The sequence below is a fragment of the Bos grunniens genome, chromosome 1 (genome assembly GCF_055505025.1).
Source record: "Bos grunniens cultivar Pamir isolate PY7600 chromosome 1, Bosgru_T2T1.0, whole genome shotgun sequence".
NCBI classification, from domain to species: Eukaryota; Metazoa; Chordata; class Mammalia; order Artiodactyla; family Bovidae; genus Bos; species Bos grunniens.
Window position 1 is genome coordinate 53,175,091 of NC_141165.1, and position 16,411 is coordinate 53,191,501.

The following is a 16,411-nucleotide window of genomic DNA, read 5'->3' on the forward strand; positions in this document are numbered from 1 at the left end:
CTGAAAAAAATATTAAAATAGCAAATATACATTTATCACCTACAGAGCAACAAGAAACAAGATGAACACCCCAAAGAGTATATGGGTAAAGGCATATACAAGCATTTTATAAAAGAAGCAATGATGATAACCAAATGTAAAAAATCACATAGGCTTGTACAAGTAAGGAAATAATTAAAAACTGAAATAATAATATAATATTTTTATCTACTTAGATTGGAATGCTTAACAAACTTTTCAGTCCCAAATCTGATAAGCATATAGATAAATAAATATTTTTACAAATACATGAATATGAGTCATTGTAAACTTCTGGAGCACAATATTGCTATCAATTTTAGCATTGAAAATATGCATTATGGTTGATGTACATGTAATACTTTTAGCAATCACTCTACACTTAATAGACTTTCCAGGTGGTGTTAGTGGTAAAGAACCCACCTGCCAATGCAGAGGACATAAGAGAACGGGTTCTATTTCTGGATTGGGAAGATCTTCTGGAGGAGGGTATGGCAACCCACTCCAGTATTCTTGTCTGAAGAATCCCATGGATAGAGGAGCCTGGTGGGCTACACTGGGTCACCAAGAGTCAGACACGACTGAAGTGAGCAAACATGCACTTTCAGTTAAGGTAATAATAATGATTATGCACAAAGAGGCATGCCAAGATTTTGCCACTACAGCATTAATTATAGTAATAAAACAAAATAAAGCAAAGCATTTTAGACATTCATTAATAAGGACATGCTGAAATAAAATAACATACATCTATACTATGCATTACTAAAATTCATAAAAGTTGGAACTATGAGTTTTTAAATCAACCTATTAGTTAATAAATCTATTTTGAGATGGGGGAGAGTAGCTTAAAAGGTTTAAATGTTATGAACATTTGTATTGTATAACTTTTTGTTTATTTTGTTTGGCTCTATTTAAAGCTCTTTGAGCCACAAACAGTAGAAAATCTAACTAAAATTAAATTATACCACAGGTAATATATTTGATAACATACAATGGAGTAACAAAGTTTCAACTCTCATTAGATCCAGCAGTTTAAAATATTTTCATGGGCTCAGATTTTTTTCAGTGATTTTATTTTCCCTTCTTTGTCAACTTCATTTTAGAACTTTTTCTGTTTTGATTGTAGAATAGCTGCCAACTGCAATCAGTGCTACATTCATCTTTCCTGTGTCTATCTATAATGTTTTACAATAGCTCACACTCTTAAAATCAAAGAGAAATTTTCTTAGAATCTTAAGCAGACTCTAAAAAATATGGTATATGTCCTTCCTGGACTACTCCCTGGAAATGTATATTGGGACACTTTATATCATTCAAACCCCAAAATAAAGTTGAGTGTTGTGTCATTCTTTCTTATGGCACATAACTGCATGGGGAAGGGGTAATTTCATACCTCAAAAATGACTCTGTGTTATGAGAAACTGATGCCAGGTTAGTAATAAAGATTACATATTGCATGAACACATAGAGAAATATTCAAACCATGTTTATCAAAATGTTAGCAGTAGTTTTCTCTAAGTGCAGGTACTTGAATATTTAATAGTGGAAATGTACTATTTTATAGCTAGATTAAAAAATACTGCCCTAAGGGTTTTTCCCTCAGCTTTATTGAAATATAATTGACATATACTGTGTAATTTTAAATTATACAGCATGATGATTTGATATATGAATACATTGTGAAATTATCATAATAAGATTATTATGGTAATTATAATAAAATATTATTGTAATAGGGAAGAACAAGTCTGACCCCGTATCAGTTCTGTTCCTTTTACTTTAGCCTTTGTGCTCTGTTGCCTGTGCATAGTCATGCTAGATCTGCATCTTTCATAAAAGAATGTTGCTTACAGCCTGAGAGATACATGATAGCCTATTCTCAAGGCTCTAATCTTGATCACTGATCAAATACAAGGAACAATATTTGTCTTATTGGAAGTTTACAGGAACATCCTTACTTGATCTACCTGATAACTGCAAGAACAAAGGATTCTGATACCAAGAAGTTTGTAACAACTAACCATGCCCCTCCCTCACCTTCCCTTTAAAAGTACCTGACTGAAACCCTTCAGAAAGTTCAGGTTTTGGGGGGCACAAGCCACCTACATCCTTGCATGATACTTCAATAAACCTTTCTCTGCTCCAGACTCCAGCATTTCAGTTTGTTTGGCCTCCCTATGTGTCAGGCACACAAGTTTACATCTGGTAACAGTATTGATAAGTTAATACATCTATTATCTCACATAATTACCTTTTGTGTGTATATGTGCGGTGAGAACATTTAAGGTCCACTCTTTCAAATTTCAAAAATACAATATAATTTTGTTAATTATAGTCACCATGCTGTATATTAAATCCTTAGAACTCATCTTACAAATGGAAGTTAGTAACCTTTGACCATCATCTGCCCATTTCCTCCAAACACCCAGACCCTGGTAATTACCAGTTGACTCTTTGTTTTGATGACACTGACATTTGTATTCTGTATGTGAGATCACACAATATTTGTGTTCTCTATCCAACTTATTTCACTTAGTATGATGTACTCAAAGCTCATTCATGTTGTCAAAAATGGCTTTTTTTTCTTTTTATGGCTGAATAATATTTCATTGTATATAGTGTCATATTTGGAGAAGGCAATGGAACCCCACTCCAGTACTCTTGCCTGGAAAATCCCATGGATGGAGCAGCCTGGTAGGCTGCAGTCCATGGAGTCGCTAAGAGTTGGGCACAACTGAGCGACTTCACTTTCACTTTTCACTTTCATGCATTGGAGAAGGAAATGGCAACCCGCTCCAGTGCTCTTGCCTGGAGAATCCCAGGGACGAGGGAGCCTAATGGACTGCCGTCTATGGGGTCGCACAGAGTCAGACACGACTGAAGCGACTTAGCAGCAGCAGCTGTGTCATATTTTCCTCATATATTTATCAATTAATGGACAGGTTGTTTCCATACCTTGGTGCTGTGAAAAACTGCGGTGAATGTGAGGATACATATAATCTCTTGCTCCAAGTTTTTAAACATAAATTTTATTGGCAAACTATCTAGTGGAAATTTAATCAAACTTCATTATTTTTGGTAACCTGCTCTGAACTCCTTCATATAATTGGGAAATTAACCACTCATGAAATCTGGTTCTATGTAGAGTTCACCTTCAACTATAGAACAGGGAAAGAGCAGATACTTATTTCCTCAATCTCTCTTGTTTAGCAAATTAAATCCAAACTCCTAGTCTTTGAACTATTTTGATGAAAAACAGAATAGAGTGTGGATAATTAACTCTGAATCAGCAACAAAGGTGATGTCTAATTTCCAGAAGTAGTAATTGCTATAGAATCTGTGGGGCTCCCATTGTCCAGTGCTGGCCCTGTCTACAGTGAAGTCAGAAATAAAGTGTTTGGAAACAGTGGAAATGATGTCCTTACCCAAAGGGTTCTGAAGTTTGTTTTTTTTTTTTTTTTACTTTAGCTGTGACTTAAAGCCTTCTTTGTTCCTTTCTATTTTCCAAGACAGATTCTCCACTTTTTTCTGCATTACTCTGAGTGATTCTGTACTAAAACTGCTTTTGCACTTAAATCTGCTTGAACCAGTGTCATTTGCAATCAAGAACTGTGATGGATAACATATGCAATAAAGTGGAAAAGATATTTGCTTTATGAGCTGTTATTTGCTTTATAGTTAGACTTTGTATATCAGAATCTAGATAAGAAATTTGAAAGCACATGAACTGGCTCCAGCATAGCATTATCTTAAACTGCAAAGCTATTCTTATCATACTCACAGAATTAAGCATAAAAATAGTACTAAATATTTGTTCTAAATGTAGGAAGATTCTCCAACATTTTGGTTCATTATAGAGAACATATTTAGTTCATTAGTAAGGCAATGAAGGCTTGTCAACTTTGCACATGTTGATAATATTGTGCTTTGGATGTGGAAGTTCATAGAACTATGGGAGTTGATATCATCTTAATCTTAAAAGAGGATTAAAGAAATCCCAAAACCAGTGCAGAGATGTGTCTTTATACTAACAAATGTAATCTTATGATACTGGGTGTGATTTAATTAAACAATAATGCCTTTAGCCACAACTTCCTAGGGCACAGAGGGATATTCCATGGGAGTGGTCAAGGTGCCCATGTTTAGCATTGAAAGACTCGTGTCTGTTGTAAAACTTAAAATGGGGAGGGCTCCACCTAAAAGTAAAATTTCTGGCCTGTGGCCACAGTTCCTGAAAAAAATAATTACTTTGATAAAATAATGTATGGGCAAAAAAGAAAAAAAACACCCCTGATGAACACAGAGTGACTAGGTTTGAGACAGAGTGAGAATGAGAGTGAGAGTGAGAGATATAGTCAGTGACTCATAACATGACAAAAGCATAAGTGACATTTCTTTAAATGATCAAGCAGAAATTCAGTTCTACCATTTAAAATCTGAAGACTAAAGTTTTTACAAAATTTCTACAAAATTTCTTTGTGCAAGTGTTTTTAGAGGAGAAAAAAATAAGTTCTATAATAAGAAGTTAGAAAGAAGCAAGAAGTTGATAACACTGGCAGAAATATGAAAGACACAAAATGTTAGCATTTATTTTGTGCCAGACCCCACTAGAAGAGTCCTTACTTAATCTTCACAAAAATCCAATGAGATATGCAGTTATCATCTTTAATTATCAGATATAAAAACTAGGTGCAGAGATACTGAACAGCTTCCAAGAGTACACAATAAAGGAAAGAGCTGAGATTTCAGCTAGTACCCTAATTCCAGAATGTACACTTGACCACTACATTGTATGACCAAAGAAAGACACGAAAAATCTGTAGAAAATTTGAATACAGAATAGGACAAAGAACAAAAAGCCTCTCAAATTAAAAAGGCATGAGTCAAAATACACACAGACCATATATATATGCATACCTGCTAAGCTGCTTCAGTCATGTTTGAATCTTTGTGACCCCATGGACTTTGGCCCACCAGACTCCTCTGTCCATGGGATGCTCCAGGCAAGAATATGGGAGTGGGTTGCCATGTCCTCTTCCAGGGGATGTTTCCGACCCACATCTCTTACATCTCCTGCATTGGCAGGCGAGTTGTTTATCACTACCACCACCTGGGAAGCATATATATATATATAAAGATCCCTTGGAGGAGGGCATGGCAACCCACTCCAGTATTCTTGCCTGGAGCATCCCATGGACAGAAGAGTCTGGCATGCTATAGTCCATAGAGTTGCGAAGAGTCAGAAACAACTGAAATGACATAGCATGCATGCACATATATATGTGTGTGTGTGTGTGTGTGTGTGTGTGTGTATGTGTATCCCAAATCCATGAGAAACAACATCAATAGCCCTAAAAGATGAACCACAAATACATCATAGTATGTGTTTGTTTAATGCAGCTATCTGGTGAAAACAGTCATCTCTGGGTTTTCCTGTTGAGCATGGTTTCACACAGTATAGGAAAAACATCATCATAAAGTACACTAATAATAATCACGAGGCAGATTATAAATACATACATACACAACAATTCAAGAAGTGATAAACGATGCAATTAGATTCATAGGAATGTAACATGCATGATGTTTTTCAGTGAGTTTTTTGGTTTTTTTTTTTGTCCATTTATTCATAATTTTTGGAGCAACCACTATACCCCAAGCAACTAAAAAATAAAGTTAAAAGCCCTGCACCTGAAAAAGAATGTGAAAGTGAAGTTGTTTAGTCATGTCCAACTCTTTGCGACCGTATGGACTGTAGCCTGCCAGGTTCCTCCATCCATGGGGTTTTCCAGGCAAGCATACTAGAATGGGTTGCCATTTCCTTCTCCAGGAGTAGCTTCCTGACCCAGGGATCAAACCCAAGTCTCCCACATTGTAGGCAGACTCTTTACCATCTGAGTCACCAGGAATCCAGACTTAAAATTTAGTAGTTTAATAAGGGACAATTCATATAGGTATATAGTATGTCACAAAAGTGAAAGTGAAAGTTGCTCAGTTGTGTCCAACTCTTTGTGACCCCATGGACTATACAGTCCATCGAATTTTCCAGGCCAGAATACTGGAGTGGGTAGCCTTTCCCTTCTCCAGGGGATCATCCCAACCCAGGGATCAAACCCAGGTTTCCCACATTGCAGGCGGATTCTTTACCAGCTGAGCCACAAGGGGAAGCCCATAGTATGTCACAAGGTAATTTTCAAATGGATGGGAGAAATGTCAATAATGGTAAGGGAAATTGGGTATGCAAGATTTGAGATGAGAGTTGAGATGAGGTTGAACCTCCAATTAAAATAAATAAATTTAAATTAAAAAATTTAAAAAAAGGAAACATTTTAAAAAAAAAAGCAGTAGAGCAAATCATGAAGAAGATCATAGAGTTGTCCACAGAATTATCTGTCCAAATTTTCTGGCATTTATGGCAGTGTGAAGACCCTAAGGCAGGAGAGAATCTTGTGTTCAAGGAATGTCAAGAAGGTCAGTTCAGCAAAGCGCTTATGGAAAAGAGGAATAGAAAGAAAATAATGGAAGGCTGGATCAAATAGGGCCTACTAGGCCATCTTACAGAACTTAAGATTTTAACTCTTAAATGTATGATGCCATTGCAGGGTTTTCACTAGCAATTTACTGATCTGATTAAGATTTTTAAAGAATCATCCTGGCAGCTGTGTTGACAAATGAATGGAAATAGGGATTTCCCTGGTGGTCCAGTGGTTAAGAAATCACCTTACAATGGAGAGTGCACAGGTTTGACCACTGATCAGGGAACTGAGATCCCGCATGTCTCTGAGCAACTGAGCCTGGGTGCCATAGCTACTGAGCTTTCACTCTAGAGCCTGAGCTCTGCAACAAGAGACAGAACTATAAGTACCTCAACTAGAGAGTGGCTCCCAGTTGCCACAACTAAAGAAGGCCTACATGCAGGAATGAAGATCCAGCACAGTGAAAAATACATAAATAAATACATACATAAAATATTTTTAAAAAAGAATGGAGATGAGGAGTGTGAGAGGCAATAATAGATGCAGATGTTGCAATAAGGGACCCATAGTACTAGTTTAGGAAAGAGGTTATTATGATTATGAGCAAGTAATTATACCCAGTAAAAGGGTATAAGAAAGAGTGGCAAGTAAGGTATCTTGGAAACCAAGCAAAGAAATGAATTACAGTGTAGGGGATGATCACATACACCAAATGTTGCTGGTAGCTCAAAGAAAATGAGGTTTGGAAACTGACCATTGGACTTAACAGTATGGAGAACATTGGCTCTTGTAAAAAGCAATTTGGCTGGAGTACTGGGAGTGAAAGCCAGAGAAGAATGGACTTAAGAGAGTATGGGTAAAAAGGAACCTGAGATAGCAAATATCTGTAACTCTTTTGAGGAATGTTATTGCAAACTAAAGTGATAGCTCATTAAGATAAATGTGATCAAAAGGTTTTCTTTCTCTATTTTTAATGGAAGAAATTAAGGAATGTTTGAATGGTAACAAGAATGATCCAGTAAAGAGCAAAATTTTGATGTAGAAGAGAAAGAGAAGAATGTTGTGGGAGGCAATATCTTTAGGTAGAATATTGAAATGGGGTGGATTTAGTGCCACAGAGTGATTGGAACTGATGAAGATTCACGGAGAGTTCATCTTTGATAATAGGAAGGAAGAAGAGATGTATCTTTGATGCTGAAAGTTAAGGAGATAAGGTATTAGAAATCTGTGAATGGTCTCTTCGGATTGCTTCAAATTTACAAAGAAGTAAAAAGGAATGCCATTAAACGAAAGTATAGGCATGCTTCTGCATTTGTGGGTAGTAGGGTGTCTACTCAAATATAAATTTGTATTTGGGGTGGATAGGAAGAAACATTTCATTTTGGTGTCGCCTTTTATTAATTTCTGTTAATATGTACTCTAAAAGTGTCAAAATTTCTGAACACTAAATTCCTGTGGTAAATTTCTTTCCACAATATAAGAACATATGGAAGCCTATTCCATGAAATTAAAATCAGTAAGAAAATACGGGGAGAATTTGAAAAGATTACCATTAAATCCTTGACCTTCAGTAATGTTTGTTCAAGCCATCCCAAGGAATATGATTGCTATTTTGTTTATAATGACTCAGATGTAGTTATATTTCAAACTGAATCCAAAATGTTTACTGTTAAAATTCACTTATATATCAATTATTTCTATCATGTTTACTGTTAAAATTCACTTATATATCAATCATTTCTATCATTTTTATCACAGGAATTATGTTGTAAATAGAAGTTTGACATGATATTCCTGTTCACAATTGGATTTTAGGTAGTACATACATATGTAAATAAAGAACTTGGAAATCAACAGCTTCTAAACACTTTTATGATCAGATCAGATTAGATCAGATCAGTCGCCCAGTCCTGTCCGACTCTGCGACCCCATGAATCGCAGCACGCCAGGCCTCCCTGTCCATCAAAAACTCCTGGAGTTCACTCAGACTCACATCCATCGAGTCAGTGATGCCATCCAGCCATCTCATCCTCTGTCATCCCCTTCTCCTCTTGCCCCCAATCCTCCCAGCATCAGAGTCTTTTCCAATGAGTCAACTCTTCGCATGAGGTGGCCAAAGTACTGGAGTTTCAGCTTTAGCATCATTCCTTCCAAAGAAATCCCAGGGCTTATCTCCTTCAGAATGGACTGGTTGGATCTCCTTGCAGTCCAAGGAACCCTCAAGAGTCTTCTCCAACACCACAGTTCAAAAGCATCAATTCTTTGGTGCTCAGCCTTCTTCACAGTCCAACGCTCATATCCATACATGACCACAGGAAAAACCATAGCCTTGACTAGACGAACCTTTGTTGGCAAAGTAATGTCTCTGCTTTTGAATATGCTATCTAGGTTGGTCATAACTTTGCTTCTAAGGAAAGCAAAGCAAAGCGTCTTTTAATTTCATGGCTGCAGTCACCATTGTAGTGATTTTGGAGCTCAGAAAAATAAAGTCTGACACTGTTTCCACTGTTTCCCAATCTATTTCCCATGAAGTGATGCGACCAGATGCCATGATCTTCATTTTCTGAATGTTAAGCTTTAAGCCAACTTTTTCACTTTCCACTTTCACTTTCATCAAGACGCTTTTTAGTTCCTCTTCACTTTCTGCCATAAGGGTGGTGTCATCTGCATATATGAGGTTATTGATATTTCTCCCGGCAGTCTTGATTCCAGCTTGTGTTTCTTCTAGTCCAGCGTTTCTCTTGAGGTACTCTGCATATAAGTTAAATAAACAGGGTGACAATATACAGCCTTGACAAACTCCTTTTCCTATTTGGAACCAGTCTGGTGTTCCATGTCCAATTCTAACTGTTGCTTCCTGACCTGCATACAGATTTCTCAAGAGGCAGATCAGGTGGTCTGGTATTCCCATCTCTTTCAGAATTTTCCACAGTTTATTGTGATCCACACAGTCAAAGGCTTTGGCATAGTCAATAAAGCAGAAATAGATGTTTTTCTGGAATTCTCTTGCTTTTTCCATGATCCAGCGGATGTTAGCAATTTGATCTCTGGTTCCTCTTCCTTTTCTAAAACCACCTTGAACATCAGGATGTTCACGGTTCACATCTTGCTGAAGCCTGGCTTAGAGAATTTTGAGCATTACTTTACTAGCGTGTGAGATGAGTGCAATTGTGCGGTAGTTTGAGCATTCTTTGGCAGTGCCTTTCTTTGGGATTGGAATGAAAACTGACCTTTTCCAGTCCTGTGGCCATTGCTGAGTTTTCCAAATTTGCTGGCATATTGAGTGCAGCACTTTCACAGCATCATCTTTCAGGATTTGGAATGCTCAACTGGAATTCCATCATCTCCACTAGCTTTGTTCATAGTGATGCTTTCTAAGGCCCACTTGCCTTCACATTCAAGGATGTCTGGCTCTAGGTCAGTGATCACACCATTGTGATTATCTGGGTCGTGAAGATCTTTTTTGTATAGTTCTTCTGTGTATTCTTGCCATCTCTTCTTAGTATCTTCTGCTTCTGTTAGGTCCATACCATTTCTGTCCTTTATTGAGCCCATCTTTGCATGAAATGTTCCTTTGGTATCTCTGATTTTCTTGAAGAGATCCCTAGTCTTTCCGATTCTGTTGTTTTCCTCTATTTGTTTGCATTGATTGCTGAGGAAGGCTTTCTTATCTCTTCTTGCTTTCTTTGGAACTCTGCATTCAGATGCTTATATCTTTCCTTTTCTCCTCTGCTTTTCACTTCTCTTTTTTCACAGCTATTTGTAACGCCTCCCCAGACAGCCATTTTGCTTTTTTGCATTTCTTTTCATGGGGATGGTCTTGATCCCTGTCTCCTGTACAATGTCAGGAACCTCATTCCATAGTTCATAAGGCACTCTATCTATCAGATCTAGGCCCTTAAATCTATTTCTCACTTCCACTGTAGAATCATAGGGGATTTGACTTATGTCATACCTGAATGGTCTAGTGGTTTTCCCTACTTTCTCAATTTAAGTCTGAATTTGGCCATAAGGAGAGTATTTATTACTTTGGGTAAGCAAACATTACAAAATTAAAAATGATGAATTTCCTGAGATTTTCTAAGATAAAACTAGATACTCTTAGAAATGAAAAACTATCAGAAACTGTTGAAAAATTGAGGAAAATATTTGACCTATCATGATTGAGTTTATATATCTCAATACAAAATTTGTAGGTAAAAGACATTCAGAATCTTCTTTATTTATTGATATATATTTCACCTATTTGTAACATTTATTCTTAGAAAGTTTCTTTGATTTCAATTTCCCTAATACATAAAACTGAATTTATGTAACAGAATATACCAATGCCTTATATATTTGATGTATCCAATAACATCAGTCCTTAACATTACTCATTTTTGTGTTGAACAACGTGTGTGTGTATAATTACTTTAGATTGGCAATCTAGCACACCTGAATACTGTTGCGTTATTAGTATTATCTGTAGAAGAACATTTGACTAGGGCAATTTGAGCTATAGATAATAAATTATAAATTCAAGAGAACTGATTCTTCATCCATTAAGCAATTAATAAAGAAATATTCACTGGGTACCTAATAGCACACCAGGTAATGATGGGTACTAAGGACATTAAAAAGAATAAGCACAATCAATCTCAAACCTCAAAGAAAATGCATTTTAGTAGCCCCAGTATAAGCCCATTTCCAAATGTTTTCTTTGACTAACAGTCTCAAAATTGGTGAGTGGGAATGTTCTTATGCAGGTCATGCATTCATAAATTTATACTTAACCTGACCTAGACAATCATTCAAACTGCCTAATCCTTTGTACATATATAATTTTAAACCATGGTATACATGAGTACATGGTTTTGTCCATAAATTTTATGTCATTTTATAGTTTACAGATGCTATTTTCTTTTAAATATTAAAATATTTAAATATTCTTTTAAATATTTGCATAAATGAAGTAACACTATGTACCTTCTAAATTCTAACACAATAGTTATGAGTGAAAAATCAAAGTAAAACCAGATCAGAAAATATGACTCAGTTTTCAAAGTGGGCTTAGAATTTTCTTCTCTTGAATTATAATTACCTTTTAGGGCAAATAAAGCACCTAGAGGCACCTTCAGTCCTCTCCCAAAGGAGAAGTTCTGTGCCTTGTTATTGTAAGGTCCTGAGCACCAGCCATGAGATTAACCATTCTTAAACCTCTTGTTTAATAAATGACTCCAAATCCTTTGACCACAGTGGGGAATAAATTGTGGAGAGGAATGCTGAATCAGTATTACAGAGAATAATACTGAGAATAATACAGAGTATTCTCAGTTATATAAAGAACAGTACCTTCTTAGACCTGGGCAAGTGTGGCCCTGACTCAGGCCCTGGGTTGCAGAGGGCCTAGTGCTACAGAGTGCCTTCCTGAGCATGTCTACATCCCTCTGTGATGTATGGGACTGACCAGACCACAGTGACTATGACCCTGTCATAGGTCATAGGTCATAGGTCATATAGGGATGACTCTTCTGCCTTTTTTATAAGTCTTAACACTATGTCCCAATCATTAATACTGTTGCATTTCACAACACATTATAATTATACTCTGTGACGAAAAGCCAACCAAAGCAATTTAGGTAATGAAAATGCTTTTTGTAAGCATGTTACTGAAAAATGCTTTTTATATTCTTAGTGCAGAGAAATCCTTCACATGCCACCCCACACCAAAAGTGACGATTTTAATAGGTACAAATTCGACCACTATAGTTGCGAATAATTGGTGTATAACCACAGAAGAACTGATGCTAAAGCTGAAGATCCAACACTTTGGCCACCTGATTTGAAGGGCCAACTCATTAGAAAAGACCCTGATGCTGGGAAAGATTGAAGGCAGGAGGAGAAGGGGAAGACAGAACGATATAGATGAATGGCATCTCTAACTCAATGAACATGAGTTTGAGCAAACTGAGAGAGAAGGCAAAGGACAGGGAAACTTGGCATGCCACAGCTCATGGGGTCACAAAGAGTAGGACACAACTGACTGAGTGAGCAACAACGACCACATAAAGGTGATCATTTACCATCAAAAAACAAAGATATATCAAGCCACATAAGACCAGTATACAGCCCTAGTTCAAGTATATTTCATATCCTGATTGCCTTTACTGACACTGGTTTGTGCCCACGTCCCCTTCATTTCCTACACTACAGCCATACCAGTGTTTTTTGTTTTTTGTTTTTTTTTTCTGTTTTGTTCCGTAGGCAAGCTCATTTCTGCTTTGGTCTTACTTGCAATTTTTTTACCTTATCACTATTTATATTAACATTTCAGGTTTCTCCACTGTAAAGTCACTCTTTTTTTCTCCCTTTCTATATTGTATTATTTGGGAGCAAGTCATGAGGCATACACACTTGAGTAGAAATTCCACTCCATAGCCTTCAGAGTGGAGTGCCTACATAAATTATTTAGAAATTTTCTAACCAGAGATTTGTCTATTTTTCCATGTTTATTTATCAGATCCTTTATTTATATCAATATGAACTCATGCATATTTATTTTAGCCTTTGGCTTATAAATCAATACTATGTGCTTTACTTCTCATTTTTGGTCAATGAGAACTCTTTCTGGCTCCTATGTCCCTTGGCATATACCCTTTCAATGTGATTATTTTTTTTCTTCGCACTTCCTTACTCTGTAATTATAAGATGCTTTGGGTTCATCTTGCACATTTCTTGCCTTAGTCTTAGAATTAGACATATTCCTAGTCAGTGTGGTTCCTCTCATTCGCATACAGTACTAGAAGCAAGTATTTGAATGGTAGGTGTTTTCATTGCTACTGGGATATGATGACTTCTGGGACCTCTCAGCCTATAGATCAAAGAGATACATACATGCCTACTGGTCATTAAAGACACATATCTGTAAGTTTTCCTTTAGGTAAGTACTGATACCTATAGGTTTTCTATAGGTAAGCATGAGTTCATCCTAATATCTCCAAATCCAGTCCATTATTACATGGAATGTCTTATCTTCCCAACGTTAGTATATAACCTTCCAATCCAATAGTAGCAAACTTGGCTTCTATTATCTGTCATTCACATATTAATAGTTCAGTTACATTATATATGTACAATATATACAAGTGTAATATATCAGAATCTTAACCATGCCACCATAGGAAACAACCTCATAAGTTATTACTTGTGTATAGTGTTTATGTACAGTTATTTTGCCTTTAGTCTTACAAACTGTACTCATTTACAAAATTATTTAGATTAGCACATTCTTTTTCCTTTACCTTCTGTGTGGTTGTTTTGTATATTTGTCACAGAGCTAAATTATTTTGTCATATTCAGCATTTCATCATGGGATTCTCTGAACTCCTACATGAGATTAGTATTTTCAAATTGCATTATTTGTGATTCACTGTTTAACCTCTTGAGAAACCTGTATGCAGGTCAGGAGGCAACAGTTAGAACTGGACATGGAACAACAGACTGGTTCCAAATAGGAAAAGGAGTACATCAAGGCTGTATATTGTCACCCTGCTTATTTAACTTATATGCAAAGTACGTCATGAGAAAAGCTGGGCTGGAGGAAGCACAAGCTGGAATCAAGATTGCCGGGAGAAATATCAATAACCTCAGATATACAGATAACACCACCCTTATGGCAGACAGTGAAGAAGAACTAAAGAGCCTCTTGATGAAAGTGAAAGAGGAGAGTGAAAAAGTTGGCTTAAAGCTCAACATTTAGATAACTAAGATCGTGGCATCCGGTCCCATCACTTCATGGCAAATAGATGGGTAAACAGTGGAAACATTGGCTGATTTTATTTTTCTGGGCTCCAAAATCACTGCATATGGTGATTGCAGTCATCAAATTAAAAGATGCTTACTCCTTGGAAGGAAAGTTATGACCAACCTACACAGCATATTAAAAAACAAAGACAACTTCTGAATGCTGGCAGAGGACATCAGGCACCCAGAAAAGCAATCCAACTCTTCCAAAGGAGGTAGGAAAAAATATAAAAGACAAAAAAAGAGACAAAAGAGGGAGGGACGGAGTTCCGTCCCGGGAAGGGAGTCTTAAAAAGAGAGAAGTTTCCAAACACCAGGAAACCTTCTCACTGCCAAATCTGTGCCGAGCTTTGGAAGCACAGAGGGCAACATAACAGGAAGAAAAAATAAATAAACAATTAAAACTCGAAGATTGCAAGTCCTACGGTAACTCCCCCAGCGGAGAAGCAGCGCAGATGCCTGCATGCGCCATTAGCAAGCGGGGGCTGGGCAGGGAGGCGCAGCGCGGGCTGCATCGCTTAGAGTAAGAATCTGGCCTGAATACCCTGAGCACTATCTGAGCGAAATAATTTGGGCTAGCACACCAGACTGTGGGATATCTACCACGCGAAAAGCCAGCCCTAACCTAAGACCGCCAGGCCCGCGCATGGAACAAAGAATTGAACAGAGATAGCCGGCTGCAGACCTTCCCCCTCCGGTGACAGGCAGCCAGAGCCGGAAGGGGGCAATCGCAGCTCCAGAGAGACATTATCTATAAAACTGTAAGCAGGCTTCTTTGCTAACTAAAACTTTTTGGGGGTCTGGACGGTTAACATCTGCCTGAGAAGGTGCGCCAGTTTTACACCCAGATAACCGAGTGGTGGGGAGGCAATAAGTCGCAGCATTGGCACTTGCCAAACACCTCATCACATGAGCTGCTCGGATTTGGGAAGAGCACAAAACTCAGGCCCAACTGAGTCTGTGCCTCTGAGGACTACCCGAGTGCCTGAACCTGAGCGGCTTGGACCTGGGAGGTACATGCAACCCAGGGCCAGCTTCGGATTGTTCCCGGCGGAACAACCTAGAGCCCGAGCAGTGTGGGCAGGGAGGCTACACGCGCCGTGAGCGGGGGCAGACCCAGTGTGGCTGAGGCACTGCGAGCGCACGCCAGTGTTATTTGTTTGCAGCATCCCTCCCTCCCTCCCCACAGCGCGACTGAACAAAGAGAAGAAATACAGCTCCACCCATCAGAACACCGACACAAGCTTCCCTAACCAGGAAACCTTGACAAGCCACCTGTACAAACCCACACACAGCGAGGAAAAGCCACAATAAAGAGAACTCCACAAACTGCCAGAATACAGAAAGGACACCCCAAACTCAGCAATTTAAACAAGATGAAGAGACAGAGGAATAGCCAGCAGATAAAGGAACAGGATAAATGCCCACCAAACCAAACAAAAGAGGAAGAGATAGGGAATCTACCTGATAAAGAATTCTGAATAATGATAGTGAAATTGATCCAAAATCTTAAAATTAAAATGGAATCACAGATAAATAGCTTGGAGACAAGGATTGAGAAGATGCAAGAAAGGTTTAACAAGGACTTGGAGAAATAAAAAAGAGTCAATATATAATGAATAATGCAATAAATGAAATTAAAAACACTCTGGAGGCAACAAATAGTAGAATAACAGAGGCAGAAGATAGGATTAGTGAATTAGAAGATAGAATGGTAGAAATAAATGAATCAGAGAGAATAAAAGAAAAACGAATTAAAAGAAATGAGGACAATCTCAGAGACCTCCAGGACAATATTAAACGCTACAACATTCGAATCATAGGGGTTCCAGAAGAAGAAGACAAAAAGAAAGACCATGAGAAAATATTTGAGGAGATAATAGTTGAAAACTTCCCTAAACTGGGGAAGGAAATAATCACCCAAGTCCAAGAAACCCAGAGAATCCTAAACAGGATAAACCCAAGGCGAAACACCCCAAGACACATATTAATCAAATTAACAAAGATCAAACACAAAGAACAAATATTAAAAGCAGCAAGGGAAAAACAACAAATAACACACAAGGGAATTCCCATAAGGATAACAGCTGATCTTTCAATAGAAACTCTTCAAGCCAGGAGGGAATGGC